The sequence below is a fragment of the Rattus rattus genome, chromosome 14 (genome assembly GCF_011064425.1).
Source record: "Rattus rattus isolate New Zealand chromosome 14, Rrattus_CSIRO_v1, whole genome shotgun sequence".
Classification (NCBI taxonomy): Eukaryota; Metazoa; Chordata; class Mammalia; order Rodentia; family Muridae; genus Rattus; species Rattus rattus.
This window is the reverse complement of record NC_046167.1, coordinates 24,554,655-24,571,308: the sequence shown is the minus strand read 5'-3', so window position 1 is coordinate 24,571,308 and position 16,654 is coordinate 24,554,655.

The following is a 16,654-nucleotide window of genomic DNA, read 5'->3' as shown; positions in this document are numbered from 1 at the left end:
TATAAGATGAAGAATATTCAAAGAAGACGCCTGACCTTCTCAGGCACACACACACACACACACACACACACACACACACACACACACACACACAGTCACTTTATACACGTCAACATGCATACCTGCATTCATGCATAGGTGCATACACATCATACACAGATGGAAAGAAGATGAGATGAACTTATACAATGCTTTTTAAAATTTAGTAAATAATCAGAGGAAAAATAACAAACTGAATTGTACTTAGTAATGAATTCTATGCGATCATCCCTTACATTGGAGTTAGATGTGGGTACAAATGGAGAATACTTGCAGCATCCACCCTCCAACATGGCAGCTATTCTTTGAAGATTATTAAGTATCCTTAGCTGGGGAAGATGGGCTCATGAACTGCTGACCTCTCTCTGTTTTTCAAATCCCTGAGCTTTTGTTCCTCCAAAGTTGTAACCAGGAGAAGCAAAGGCGATGTACTAATCTCAGTGGAGTGGATTTCAGGGTTTTTGTTTGTTTGTTTGTTTGTTTTTTGTTGTTTTTTTTTTTTGTATGATTTTATTTACATTCCAAATGTTATCCCCTTTCCCGGTTGGGTGCCCAACAAAGCCATCCTCTGCTACATATGCAGCTGGAGTCATGGGTCTATCCATGTGTACTCTTTGGTTGGTGGTTTAGTCCCTGGGAGTTCTGGTTGGTTGGTATTGTTGTTCTTATGGGGTTGTAAACCCCTTCAGATCCTTCAATCCTTTCTCTAACTCCTCCACTGGGGACCCTGTTCTCAGTAATGATTGGCTGCAAGCATCCCCCTCTGTATTTGTCATGCTCTGGCAGAGTCTCTCAGAAGACAGCTATATCAAGCTCCTGTCAGCATGAACTTCTTGCCATCAGCCATATTGTCTGGGTTTGGTGTTTGTATGTGTATGGGTTGGATCCCCAGGTGGGGCAGTCTCTGGATGGCCCTTCCTTCAGTCTTTGCTCCAAACTTTGTCTCTGCATTTCCTCCTATGAATGTTTTTGTTCCCCTTCTAAGAAGGACTGAGGCATCTACACTTTGGTCATCCTTCGTCTTGAGCTTCATGTGGTCTGTGTATTGTATCTTGGGTAATTCAAGTATTTGGACTAATATCCACTTATCAGTGAATGCACACTGGTAATGTGTGGTATTTTTTTTTTCAGTTTTATGTGCTCATGTGGTGAGAGCCTGCTTTCCATTCCCACCCGAGCTCAAATGTGGGAGCTGTGCACAAACACTGCGATTGTTAATCCTTTAAACTTGGACTTAACTAATTAAGTAATATAATCCCTAAATCTAGGCCTTTAGGTCTATTTATACGTTATCTAGAGAGTGAGGATTTAGAAATACATTTAAGAGTAGGTTAGGAGGCTGTGTCTGATAACTAAAACAGAATACCTTATTTTCAAGTACTCCAAGGTAATTTGCATTACTACAATATAAAATAAACCTGGAATCTTTAGAAGATATACATAGATACATAGATAGATAGATAGATAGATAGATAGATAGATAGATAGATAGATAGATAGATAGACAGACAGACAGATGGCTAGATGGACAGATCTAAAAATAATGTCTGAAGTACATGATATCTTTAGCATTAAGGAGTTAACCTCTACCTGGGGGCCAACCAAAGAAAATATCAACACTATGTTTTGAGAGTCTAAGAGACAACTGTGAACAACTTCAAAGAGGGGGTCTCATGCCTGGGGTTGGGATTTTTGTTAGGTGGGATTTGGCTTTTGGAGGTCAGCCTCGATCAGATAGTTTTGTTTAAACTATGTATGTATATCTATATGTAGACTTACACCTAGGTTTTGCCTTTAGGTAAATAGTTAATATTGTGATTTCATAAGGCCATTCCAGATATTCTTGCTTTTATTTTGCCCTCCTCTCTTCTGAATTCATCTTCCTCCTTCTAATTAGAATCTCTTTTGCCCATTTCCCTGATCAGATCAGGTGTATCTTGCTTGTCCCCTCTTTATTGCTCACCCGCCCCCCTGCCCTGGCAACAGTCCCTTTTTACTGTCCTCCTTTCTGCATTTACTGTAGGATAGGTCCTCCTCACATCTGAAGGTTTAGAGCTAGGATCCTTCAATGATAAAGATCATCTGACATGTGTCTTTCTGAGTCTGGGTTACCTGACTAAATATTATTCTTTTTTTAAAGATTTATTCATTTATTATGTATAAGTACACTGTAGCTGTCTTCAGATACACCAGAAGAGGGCATCGGATCTCTTTTACAGATGGTTGTGAGCCACCGTGTGGTTACTGGGAATTGAACTCAGGACCTCTGGAAGAGTAGTCGGGTGCTCTTAACCGCTGAGCCATCTCTCCAGCCCAATATTATTCTTTCTATTAGTCTTTTCTAGTTTCACCCATTTACTCACAAAGTTCATGATTTTATTCTTCTTTAATTCTGAATAGTATCTCACAGTGTTTATGTGCCACATTTTCATTTTCCTTCCATTGGTTCAGTTGAAGGATACTTGGGTTGTCTTCAAACTGTTGCGGTGAATGTGGATGAGCCTAAGCTTTCTGTGAACCATGTCTTTTGGGCATATGTCAAGGAGTGGTATATATGGGTCATATGGTAGATTGGTTTTTGCCTTTTTGAGAGTTCTCCATGCTGACGTATATGGAGGCTAAAGTTTGCAGTCTCCCAATACCCTCTCCAGCATTTATTAGTTGGTTCATTGATATCTTCCATTGTCGTTTTGACTGGGTTAAGATGGACCCTCCAAGTTGTTTTGATTTGAATTTTATTAATGCTAGATGAAAATCCAGACTCAGTACATTCAAAGAAAAATAACTTAAGGTTTAAATAATAATAGGTATCAGCCAGTTTATGTGCAAGTTTGGAACGCTTTATCAGGAATCCTCGGATCTCAAATCAACTGGTCCCCAAATCAAATGTAGTTGCTAACGGATCACACAAGATAAAAGGTCTCTCCTGAATACTCCCGAGTGTGCATTAGCACCCTAACAAACCAAATACCATATCACAATAATATACTTAGTCGTATTTTGTCTTTATTGTAGAAGACACTCAATTCTTTAGTTAGCCCCCACCCCCAATAAATAAAGCAGCATTTGTTCTAATAATTCTGAAAGCTTTTTTCATGAGTGAATTCTCTTATAAAAATACCAGCTGTCTGTTGCAGGAAATAATAAAAAGCTGGCTAGCATTTTATCCCTCGCTAGTATCCAGCACCCGCGGGGCCGCATGGCACTGAGGGGTATCCTTATCTCAGAGGCTCCACATTGCCCCCAAGTACTCTTTGACCCAGGAGGTCCATAGGCCGTTCCAGCATGGCACCTTGCCACACTGGTCTCTGGAACTGTTAGTTCCAGTACCCATGGGGCCAAATGGAACTAATCCCCACACTAGCACCAGCATTGGTAGGGTCTTATGGCACTTTATCTTAGGAGCTCCACGCTGGCCCCCAAGGTACTCTCTGACCTGGTGGTCTGGGAACAGTTCCAGTGTGGTACCTTGCCATGTTGCTTTCACTCACAGTTCCCTTGGCAGGTTGTTACCACGCCAGGCATATACATCCCAATTCTGTGGCAGGCTTGGTGCATCCTGTCACCGCACCTTCTCTTGAACTCAATTAGGTCACCACATGAAAGAACACAGCACACAATAACCTCTGATCTAACTGATAAGATATAATTTGCCCATCTAAACAGCACGAAATCCTATACATACCCACCTCTTAAAAATATTCATAACAACCTGTATCTATACACAGAGAAGAATCTTAACATCTGAGAGAAACAACTTTTCTTTCAAATGTAAACTGAGCACAACTATTATCATTTTGTAATTTATAAAGCATAAAATACACCTAACACCCTGTCCAACATTTTATCAGTTAAACAGAACATAATAAGACAATGCGCATAACCATTATGATCTCTTTGGCCAAAACAAACAAACGAAAACAATTTCAGACTCATTATGAATTCAAGATGTATATTAAAAATTAGATTGTTTTGAGATTTACGGAATTGATATAATATATACTATATATAATATATATATGTTTGTGTGTGGGCGTCAGGGACACATATGGAGGTTTGAGTCAGCTGTCAGTATGGCAAGTCAGTTGTCTCCATCCAACATGTGGATCTTGGGTTTGAATTCCAGCCCTCAGTATGGGTGGCAGCTGGGACATCTTTCCAGCCCCTGACCATTGTACTTTAAGTTGACTTGAGATGGAGTTTTATCAATCAAAATGTGATTGAACTGCACTGGGTTCTTTGTAAAACAAATAAAAGATAAAACTTTCATAATAAGTGCATGAAACGGTTTTAGCTTTTGCATGCCTTGTATATCTCTTCTTACTTGCACTGCATAGGCAGCTCTGCTTGAATTGAATGCACGTTGGTATTTGCATTAATCACCTGAACGAAATCAGAGACTGGGTGCTATTAATCAAGTGTCTTGATTGAAGGAATCACCTTGTGCTCTTCTATCAAGGGAAGAGTCTTCCCTCCAAACTAAGAAATGGAATTTTCCATTTTTACCAAGACATACAGATTGTTCCCAGAAAATAAGTTAATAAAGCCCATGGATGCAGAGTTGTCTTTTATTAACGGGCTGGCAAGTCTCGGCAAGTGTTGCTACGGAGAAGTTTGAAGCAGGCAAACACTTCTCAGCATAGTGTTTTTGCATTTGCTGTTCAGCTATCTCTCTTTTTCTGCAAATCCTAGGGGGAAGAAGTATGGAGGATGGAGATAATTTGAACGTATTGTTAAGTGCTACAATGGAAATAAATTCAGCTGGAAATGGTTCAACTCAGCCTTAATCAGCCTGTGTAGGGTGAGCCCTAGGTGACAGGAAAGACCGCCCAGGGAATGAAGCCTCCTTTGCAAACTGGGCAGGGAAAAGCGTTTCCACACTCTAAAGCTGCCACGGAGATATTCACCAGCCAAGAGACACAGTTTATCTTTATTAGATTCAATGAAGAAATCTGTTTTCCTACTACAGAAAACAAACATTAACTTGTCTAGTTTCTATGTGGTCAGCTGAACATCTGACATTAGTTTTCTATCAGTTGGTCAAAGATCATTTCTTTCCTCTAGATGAATTGACTCCAAGACCAGAAAATGCCTGAGAGTACCAAAGTCTGAGGTTGAGCGGTACATAATATTCAATAGCCAGGATAGGTTATGCTATATCAGCGGTCTCAAACTGTGTGAGTTGCAACCCCCATGGGGTCTCATATCAGATATCTGGCATATGAGATATTTATATTATGATTCATCATAATAGCAAAATTACAGTTATAAAGTAACAATGAAATGATTTTTATGGTTAGGGGTCATCACAGCACGAGGAACTATATTAAAGGGTTGCACCCTGTTAGGAATGTTGAGAACCACTGTTGTATACGGTTATATGAGTTTGGCTATTTAGGCACACCATGCATCTGGAAGCATCACCGGGGATTACTGGATTAGAAATTTAGGGTGCAAAAACTAAATACTGTGGTAATTGTGGATTGTTGTCTATATGCAGGCGAAGGCAGGCAGAAGATAAGGCAAGGCCTGTGATTGGGCAGTGCAAAAGTAAGGTGGGCACAGAGTTTTTGAGAGAGGAGAAAGGAGAAGAAGAATCAAGATGGTTTTTTGGTAGAGGAGAAGGACAACCCAGATCTGTGTGTCCATAAATGGCCACAGGTAGTTATGAATATTTCATAAGGGATGGGATTTTATAGGACAATTTGTCTTATCTAGATGGGCAGTTTATATTAATAATAATTGGTTCAGCATTCATTGTTTGGATATTTTGTGTGGTGAGGATTTACTGATATAAATCTGATAGATAAATTACAAGCTGATTGAGCTTTGATTTTACCAGGATACTGGGAATTGTGACTATAACCACAGGGGGCAGATGCTGGGACTGTGGACAGAGTTCACAGCAGAGAGTGACAAGAAGGTGGCTGCTGCTGGGGCCAGAGAGTAGCCGGCGACAGCTTGGGATGGAAATTGAAAACTTAGCGAGTTGGGTTGAGACGCTTTGTTGATTGAGATGAAAATACCCAGCAGATGGCATGTGGCCTGCTGGAGCTGGCAATAGTGTGGGTTGGTGCATTCTTTTTTAATATTTATAGGTAATGATCTGATTGTCAGCTTGATGTCAGCTTCCAACCGGAGGTTTAGCCAAACAGATTTTAGAATCATCTGTCTTACGAACCTATGGGTGTATCTGGAGGATATTTCCAGACAGGTTTAACTGAAGTGGGGGGGGGGAGACCCACACTGAATTTGGGTAACATCATCCTATGGGTTCTCAGTCTCAACTGAATAGAAAGAAGAAAGTGAGTTAAGCACCAGAATCTTTGCTGCTTCCTGGTGGTGGGCACAATGTGACCAGCTCCCCCACTCCCCTGTGACTGTGACTTTCTTGCCATGATACCTCAAACTGAGTCAAAGGGAACTCTTTTATGTTGCTTTTGTCGGGTATTTTGCTGTAGTAATGAGACAGTGATGAATTTACAGAGCAACACTCATTTCTTCCGTCTTTCCCTAATGTAATTATACTGTTAGGATGGATGTCAGTTGCAGGAATGGATTATTTGGAATAAAAAGGTTGAAGTAAGAAGGTATCAGCACGCTCTTGTTCTCTTTTTCTCTCTTGCTCCTCTCTTGCTCTTACCCTCTTCCCCCTTTGTCCCCTCTCTTCCCATTCCCTTTTCTCCTTTTCTCCATGTGCTCATAGCCTGCCTCTACTCTACCCCTCTACTCTTCTACTTCTCTCTCTCTCTCTCTGTCTCTCTGTCTCTCTGCCTCTACTACCCTCTTAACTCACTTCCCCATGTTCTAAATAAACTCTAGTCGAAAAAGAAGAAGAAGAAGAAGAAGAAGAAGAAGAAGAAGAAGAAGAAGAAGAAGAAGAAGAAGAAGAAGAAGAAGAAGAAGAAGAAGAAGAAGAAGAAGAAGAAGGTGGTTTCAGCACTCAGCCATATCTTATTGGCTTGTGTCCCCGCCAGCGGTGACCCAGTTATTCAGGGTCCCAAAGAGGCTTTCTACCTGTGGGCCAAATGAGGGTGAAGAGAAGAAGGAGACCAAGCAAGATTCTATTGTCAAGGTCTCGTTTATTGGGATGAACATTACAGCTTTTAAGGCTTTCAGGTAGGGGGAGTGACCTTTGTGAAACATGAAGGAGGGGGAGATGAGGGTATAGGCAGTGATAGCTGGAGTGGAGACACCGGGTGTTGACTGAGGAGATAACTGATTTTTGCTTAGGCTGAAGCATCCCGTGAACGTTATCTTCCTGTGCCGTAAATTCATGGGAGAGACTCTTAGAGGAGTATGTGTGGCCAAGAGTCACGTAGCCACTTTGAGCTATACAGTCACAAAACGGCCAGGCCCAAATCCAATATGGCTCACTACAGGCTTGGAGAGTATGCACATTTACCAAAGCACTCCAAGCCCCAGTCTCTGGCTATAGAAAAAGGACCTAAGAAGTGAGGCAGCCAGGAAAGCTGCAGCTTTTATGTTTGGGGATGGAATGAGTCCCCTCTTTTCCTGTGACTTGGCTGGTTTGTCTATGAGAGGATGCGATAATCCAGACTAAGACAGGAAGCTCATTACTCCCCACTGCATGACTCTTATGGTGGGAGATTTAAAAATCTTGCTGAAAGGTTCCCTCCTGTAGGAAAAGAAGCTTACCAAGTCTTTGTCTTAGAGAGATGAGTCAAGAGGCCAGCCATCTTGAATTTTAAGTGAAAAGCCCATTAATCTACACATGTTGAGTCTGTCTCTTTTCCTTGCCTTACTCTTTCCCAGGGATGGCTTCCTCCTAGCCCATCACAAAAGCATTCTAGTATCAAGAGCTGTTTGCCAACCTTTCTGTGAGCACCAGGTTTCCCTGCTCTGACTGCCTGGAATTTTCCATCAGAATTCTCTTAGCAACAAAGCAAGGCTGAGGGACAGCTCTGGCCTTGGGGAATGAAAAGGTCAGAGTAGAGGCCAATCCTCCTGGGAAATGAGGGAAGAAAGCAGGAGGAAGGAGGGAGGGAGGGAGGCCTTGCCTTAGTGACCTCACAGCTGAAAAGAAGCTTCTCTAAAAGCTCAAAGAGGGGAGTTAGACTTAGGCTGCCTTTGAAGTTTTATTTCCAGCCATACAGGAACAATAAGTGACTTGCCATTAGCCTGAAGGAATTTAATGAGGAAATAAATACCCAGGGGGACATTAATTCAGTTATTACATCCCATCCATGCTTTTAAATATGCTTCAACTTTTATTGAATTTACCACAATTGGAGATAATATATAAAATTTATGTAAATTGTAGAGTATGGAAATGTAACTGACTGCCCTGGAGGAAGAAAGTATTCTAAAGAGGCTATCAGACTATTGAAAGTGCACCTAAAGACTTTCCCCAGGGGTGTCCTAAAGAAATGGGGGCGAGCAAAGAAAGCAAATCTTTCTCTTTTCCCAGAGAGATTTTTCTCTGGGAAAAGAGAAAGAATTACAACTTGTTAGATGACCTTGCGGGAGACACTTGGAATTGTGACAGTGATAGCTAGTCATGCATGGAGCATATTGGCCCCACTGAGTATCAACCAGCAAGAGCTTCGTGCTAGTCCATTCATTACATTAACACAATTTTAAGTTAATCATTGATATCTGCATCCCAAATATTATTAATTAGGGAGCCAAAAGGTGATCAATTTATTGATTGATTTATACATTTCCCTTTTATAAAATAAACTAAAGCTATTAATTCATATGTGAGGCATTTAGTAGGAGAACTTTTTTTTTACCTTCATGGAATTCACTGTTTTCATTTTTGGTGGAGGACAGAAGTAACTCATGCGTCAACAAACAAACTGACTCTGCTGAAGCTTACAGAGGAAGCAAACAAGAACTCATATCATCCCGGAGTAATGTGTTTCTATGAAACAGACACAGTGGGAAGTGATTGTGTGTACCTGCTAAGATGATTAAGGCTAAATTACTGCTTAATTATATAAATTATTTTGTTATCATTTTCTCTTAGTTTCATTTCCTGTTACTGTGATAAAATACCTCAACAAAAGCAACTTCCCAGGAGAAAATTGTGTTTTAGCTCTTAGTCCCTGGTTAGTCTATTCGGCAGGAACTTAGAACAGCCAGTTACAGAGCAAGAATGGGTGATGCCTGCTTGTACATAGCTCACTTTCTCCACTTACCTAGCTTAGGATCCTCTGCCTAGGGGATGGTGCTACTCACAGTGGCTGGATCTTCCAACCTCAGCCATAATCAATATAATCATTTTTTCCACAGATATGCCCACTGGCCAATTTAGTCTCTACAATCTATCATTTGAAATTCTTTCTCCAGGTGCTTCTAGACTGTATCAACTTGATGGTCAGGACTAACCAGTGGGAGGTGCAAATGTGAAATCATCATGGTTTTCTTTTCCACAGAAAATTTTCTTATGATCACTGATCTCAGCAACTCCATTACACAAATCTCTTCTTTCCTTGTTAGCCACGAAAATCTTTAACTTTTCTACTAACTACAATCACAAGCCTGGTCTTTGAGGAACAAGGCTGTATGTTTAAGAAGCCACACCATTTTCTTCTTATAACCCAGTAGGAACTATCAGGTGAGTCGTAAGCAGCATTAACATCTCAGATAGATGCATAATTTATATCTCAGACAGGAAAGGAAGAGATGATGCAAAGTCTATGATGTCATCTATCACATTGTATAACCTACCACACACACATGCTTTTTTTTTTATTATTATTTACTGAAAAGAAAAAAAAATGATGTTGCCCTGTTAGTCCTGACCAGTATTTCAACTTCTAAACTGACATCACTGGTTGAGGTGAGCCATTCTGAGAATGTTTTCTCATCTGTTAAGACTGGGGTAAGACAAAGACTATACATGGACTGACCCTGGGCTCCAACTGCATAGGTAGCAATAAATAGCCTAGTAAGAGCACCAGTGGAAGGGGAAGCCCTTGGTCCTGCCAAGGCTGGACCCCCAGTGAACGGGATTCTTGGGTGGAGGGTGGTAATTGGGGGAGGATTGGGAGGGGAACACCCATAGAGAAGGGGAGGGGGAGGGGCTAGGGGGATGTTGGCATGGAAACCGGCAAAGGGAATAACATTTGAAATGTAAATAAGAAATACCCAATTTAATAAAGATGGGAAAAAAAAGACTGGGGTAAGATAGGTTAGACAAAGCACTCATTTAGCCCTCTGAGATTTCTGGGAGTTTTGGTAATTTACAAGTTCCATACGATTTCTTCTTTGCTGTTTTGATGTTACCTCTAACATTGGGCTGTTCTATGGCATGAGGAGTAATTGGCACAGAAGAAAACAGAGAAGCTTCATCATGCATATGCTTGCTGTGAGCTACATCAAAGGCGTCAGCAGCTGCTGTAGTCAATTATTTAATACCATCTTCCAGCGTCTTACCAGAAGGATGATCCATTTTTTCTTGAGACTCGACAAACAAGTAAGCAACCGTGAACCATGTCATGGTCCAGTCCAGGAGTGTTGCCAGCACTTATTTTGACTGGATGGTTCAGGATAATCACCTTGCAGTAAAGCCAGCTGCTGCCACTGGTGAGTCCACTGAGCTATAAGCAGCAGTGTTGCCAGGACAAACATGTTGATGGACATATTTTTGAAACTGAAGCCCACATCATTTCCCACAAAGAGTTCTACTCCAAGCCTGGTAGTGCGTTTCAGCAGGTTTTATTAATGACCTTGACTGGAGCAGATCTAATCACCAGGTAGACTTTGAGAATTCTAGATTCTTCTTGGCTTGCTAAAAATCAATCAAAACCACTAATTTATAGATTCTTGGAAGATCAGCAGAAAAGATGGATTGGTGTCAGTAAGAGAGGAGATAAGATTTCCTAGGCAGGAGGAAGAGGGCTTGTGATAGATTGCGAACTAGTCACAGCACACATGACTTCTGCTGAGTGATGCCCACTTCTATGTTTAAGAGGAAGTGTAGGAACATGGGGTCTGTGGACTTCTAAGTGGCTTAGACTACACTGTTTTCCCCATATGACTGATTCAAATAAATATTTCCTCAGACTTCATCTGACTTATTCAATAAGGCCTCAAAACATCCACTGGGCAGGGTGGCCCATTGGCATTTCTCTCTCATGCAACTCTAGAGAGTTTTTTCTCACTTTTCCTCAGGATCATTCTCTCTGCTCACTCCCTTCTTACTACTCTTGTGCTTGAAACGACAAACTTGAAAGCTACCCTGTTTCTTCATGACTGATGATTGTTGGATATCTGGAGCTATGTAGGTTACTGCTACCCCCAGATAATACCACCAAGAGCTGAGAAAGTCCCTACCACAGATATTAAGGTGCAAACCAGTGTCTCAAACAGTTCTGGTTAGATCCCCATCTTTAAAGAGAAAAGAGTTTTTCTCTCTTGAACCAAGGATCATAGCACCAGACTCTTCCATGTCATCAGCACTCAAATCAGAAACTGGTACATGTGCTGTGTCGAGGTTGGAGACATTTTTTTTCCGGAGCTGGGGACCGAACCCAGGGCCTTGCGCTTCCTAGGAGAGAGAGCAGAAGAACAGTATCAACTGACTGCCCAAGTTCATGTGGCCAATGACAATGATGATGGAAATTTTTTCCTAATGTGGCTTTAATTCACTAATACTCTCTACCCCTGTGTTCTGGAGATAAAGCGGTGGTGACAGAGCCAGTGTGTGTTTTTCTGGCTTGTGGTTAGATATTTCTGAAATCTCCCTTTTAATATTCTTCAACCGCAGTTGACTGGGAGCAGCTAGAAGCACAGAAGAGGAATTTCCTCCTGGGGATCACTGAAGGTGATGTTGCCCACCCCATTACACTTTTGGTTTCTTACGTATTCCTTTAATCCTTTGGAAAAGCACATCTCTGTGTCTTAGACTCATGTGATAATATCCCAACCTTCTGAGCATCCTAACTTCCCTTTGCTGGCCATGAACTGCCACACGTCTAATTAGATTTAGATGAAATGAAACGAAGCAATAAATAATATTAAGCCCCCTTCCCAACACGTGTCTTGTTGTAAGTGCTGACTAAGCATGGTGGTTATAGACACTCCTCTCTTTATTTCTATCAGACCAGAGTCTGACTGGTTACCACACAACAGGCCAAATTAGGAAAAGACAAGCTATCTGGATCAAGAAAGTTACTTTCCTCAACACTCAGGCTCTACAAAGTTCTACCTGGTAGGAGTCCAACTTAGGAGTAGCCATTTATGTAGGAGGGGATGATAAAGCTAAGGGGACAAGGGAAACTTGACGTGATGCTAAGACAGATGGTAAGTAGAGAGGGCAAGTGATGGCACTATGGCTATCATTGTGCAAATAGCTCAGAAAACAAAAGAGTTCGGCGACAGTGTAACCTAGCTGGACCACTAATATCCAGTTTTCATGTCTTTTATTAATGGATAGTAATCAATAATTGAGAAGGGAAATTTAATTCTTGTGTCTAAATGTTTGCTAATACTCAGCCAGAAGAAAGTGAGATTTAGGCTCTTGTCTTATTTATTTATTTATTTATTTATTTACTTACTCTCTCTAGTTATTTTATCCTATTTCAGAGTACTTACTTATGTTTTTTTTTACTTTCATTTGTGTGTGTGTGTGTGTGTGTGTGTGTCTGTGTCTGTGTCTGTGTCTGTGTGTCTGTGTATGTCTGTGTCTATTTGTCTTAGCACATACATGTCACAGTTTTCTCTTTCTACCACGTGAGTCTCAGGGAACAAATTAAGCGTGGCAGACTTGGTTACAGACACCCTGATTCTCTGAGCCATCTGACTGACCACCACTTGAGGATTATAACGTTACCATTGCTGTCCAGCTGTATCACCCTTGAAGCACTCAAGTCAACATAGCTTAGAGATGCTTGCACATCATGTTTATTCCAGCACCATTCAATATGGCCAGGAATGGAATCGGCCTGGGTGTTCGTCAACAGGTGAATGGATTAAAATGTGTTGTGAAACTGAGAGCTAAACAAGGATATGACATTTTTTCCCCATAAAAACTTGAGAACAGCAAGTCTTATGGGATTGTCCTTGATGGCCCAGAGCACAGAGGTTTTATTTTAAATATATAATACATATATTATTTAAGTTTCTAAACAAGAAAATAGTTTCAATTGGATATTATACAATTAAGTGAAATATGCCAGATTCAGAAATTAAAATATTATGTTTTCTTTTTACTGTGGGTCTCAAAAACTTTGTATATATGACTATGTATCCATTTACATATGCATGAAAATAGAAGCAAGGCTGCCAGGATGGGTAGAAAGAAGAGTTAGAGTGTAACATGGTCAAAATAAACACTTCCTTCATTCTAGGGGCCACTTAACAAGGGGCTTGACTCATTTTTCTTTAACACTTATCTCTGGTCTTATTACAATTTCTCATATTTCATCTGTCCACCTACAAAGTTGTCCTGGAAGAGCTGGAACTTTTCTCATTTATAACTCTAAAATATATATGTACTCAAAAAATATTCCTGGAACGTGCATGTAAATGACAGCATTATCAGAGGTACTCAGGATTCAAGTACAAGGAGGGAGAATCAATGGAGACCTGTGTGCTTTTGGATTATTGACAAGAAGAAGGAGGAGGAGGAGGAGGAGAAGGAGGGGGAGGAGGAGGAGGAGGAGGAGGGGGAGGAGGAGATGGGGACTTTATTCTGATTAAAACCACAGCAGGGAACATCTGATCCCTGTCCCATTTTCATAGGAGAGCTTTTGACCCAAAAATACAACTCTTACTTCAAAAGGGATAAGAAATGGTTTATTCTGGAGCCAAAAACTGGGTGGCTATGGCTTGGGAACACAGATTTATATTATCCCCAATTTTATGATCTCCACTGTGGTATCAGCTTGATGAAACTAAATTCATCTCTGAATGTGAGACATTCTATTTCTCTACGGTTGTTGAGGTTCTAATCAATCAGACTTGTTGAAAGTCTAGTGGGAGGTACTGTCCTTCTCGACAACTTCCATTCACAGAACTCTGTATTTTTGTTTTTAGTTTAGTTTTGTTTTATTTTAAAAGGTATTCAATAGTAACATGTATTTATGTAGTCAAACTGAAATGAACACACAGCAAAACACAAACAAACAAACAAAAAGCACATAATAATTGAACCAAGCTGATTTAGCCATTATTTGAATTATTTACCAAGTATTTTTGCCCATGCCTAAATGCAACATTGGATCCTTATCCCTCATTTCCTGTCATGCCCCCACTTTCTATAATCAGCATTCTGTCCTCTGCTTCTGAGTTTGCTTTAGATCTTACAGGAGACCCACTCTAAAACATGCAGATGCCATTCTTGACTCAACACCATGCTGTTCTAAGTGAAGCACTGCAGAGGAAGCATCTTAGAGACGCAAGGCAAAGGCACAGCTACGCACACCCCTTCACGTGGTACCTGACTGATTCACCACATAAACGAGAAACTGCACACATTCTCTGATGGACATCAGAAATGTTTAAAGTTTGAAGCATCACAGGAAGCACTTTTGCGGCACAGTGAGAGTCACCGGGAATGTGCTGTCTCGCCTTCATTTTAGGATGTCCAGTTAGTAGTAGGGAACAGATTCATGAGTTTATGCCCACTTAGTATTCAGATGGGTTATTTTAGTAATCTGAATCCAGATAATTAGCTAGACTTGATTTCTATACTGTACGATCTAGAGAAGGTTAATTATGGCCCTTCAACTCCCATACATTTTATTAACTGATAAGAGAAAAGTAGAGAAGGGAAATTGGTTTTTTAATGCCTCGATAATTACAAATCATTTCGATGAGGGACGTGAGATTTAGACTTGTTTGTTGTCATTTCTGCATTATTCCATTTTTCTCCAGTTTCAACTATTTATTCATATATTTTGATATTTATTAGTCTCCATGCCTGTGTGTGCGTGTGTGTGTGTGTGTGTATGTGTGTGTGCGTGTGCGTGTGTGTGTGTGTGTGTGCATGTGTGTGTGTGTGTGTTTTGTATGTATCATACAATGTGTGGAGATCAGAGGAAACCTATGGGATTGGTTCTGTCCTTCTGCCATGTGGGTGTCAGGGATCAAACTCAGTCTGTCCAGCGCCCTGACCCTCTTGGCAATCTCACTGGCCCTAGTTTAGGCTTACACGAAACAACTCTCCTCTAAAACACCAAAAGCTGAAGAACACGCCGGGTGTTTACAGTGTTGATGGGTTGGGAAGATACTTTGACACTTATCTGGAGTCTTCACTGTGACTTGTTCTGTTTCTGGAAACTTCTATTCTACATGAGAAAGGATTTTTCCCCCCTTGGTACTGGTGATTAAACCAAAGTCCCACATATTCTAGGCAAGCACCTTACCACTGAGATACATACTTGGCCCTTCTTAAAATTTTGTTAAAAAACTGGAGATAGTAAGTTTTGCAGATTAGCTTTGGTTCTAGAATATAACTCAAACCTTGAACTTGTGATTGTTTCTCTCAGCCTCCCAAGTAACTGGGATGACAGGCATGTGCTCTCATGGTGGCTCTTAGCTTAAGTCCTAAATGAATTCGTCTAAGGCTTGAAATTCTATCTACACAGGTAACACTTTGGAAAAATAATCCTTTTAATGTTTTTTTTTTGTTTGTTTGTTTTGCTTTGCTTTTTCCTTAGTTATTAAGAAGACGGGTTGGGACATTTTAGGTTTGAAATTCCATGTTCACAAATGAGATACTAATTTTTCTTCCTCATAGTACATGGTTCCAAACCTGGAATGACTCCCAAGCTTAGGTATTGATTTTAAGTTTAGCTTTATGACTCCCTGATTTCAACAATACTACCTATGGTCAGAACAGTTTCAAGCATGGATTCTGCCAAGTAAATCATCCTGGTGCCTCACTATTGATAATTACCAGCCACACACACTAGCAGTTAGAATGGGGGCTTCATTTGCTTAAGTCTTTAATTTCATATTTTTAAAAGAAATTGCTATTTTTCTTAAATATATATTTATTGTGTGCACCTGCCATTTGTCTATATGTGGGTGCATACGTGCCATGGTGTGTGTGTGTGTATGTGTGTGTGTGTGTGTGTGTGTGTGTGTGTGTATGTTTGTGTGTGTGTTGGAGGAAGGTTCAGATGGTCAATTTGAGGGGATTCTTCTCTCCTTCCATCATTTATATCCTGGGAATAAAACTCAGGTCATCAGACTTGGAAGCGAGCTCCTTTTTCTGCTCAGCCACTTTTCCAAACCAAACTTTGCTACCTCAACAAGCGCTCTGCTGAGAAGCACAAATGAGCAAGGCTCCCGGAGAACACAGTACAGATGCCACTCAGCTAAGCAGCATTGTCTCTTGGGAAAGGCCCTGCCGTGGAAGGACAGGAGCTTCAGGTCCAGCTCCATCCCGGCTGCTAGTAGGCTAAATGACCTTGGGGAAATGTTGAATTCTTCCTGTCCATCAGGGCAGGGGCCCAGGGGAATAAGTCTCCTCAAAAGTTGTCACCATTCCTAGGGTTTAACCTACAAGTCTAACTGAGAATGAGGAAGCTGTGCCCTAAACGTGTACAATGGAGAGAAGGGAACGGACAGAACAACTGAGAAACAAAGCATGTCACACGCTTGGAAAAGACACACCCACGGTAGCAAGATGCTTCCT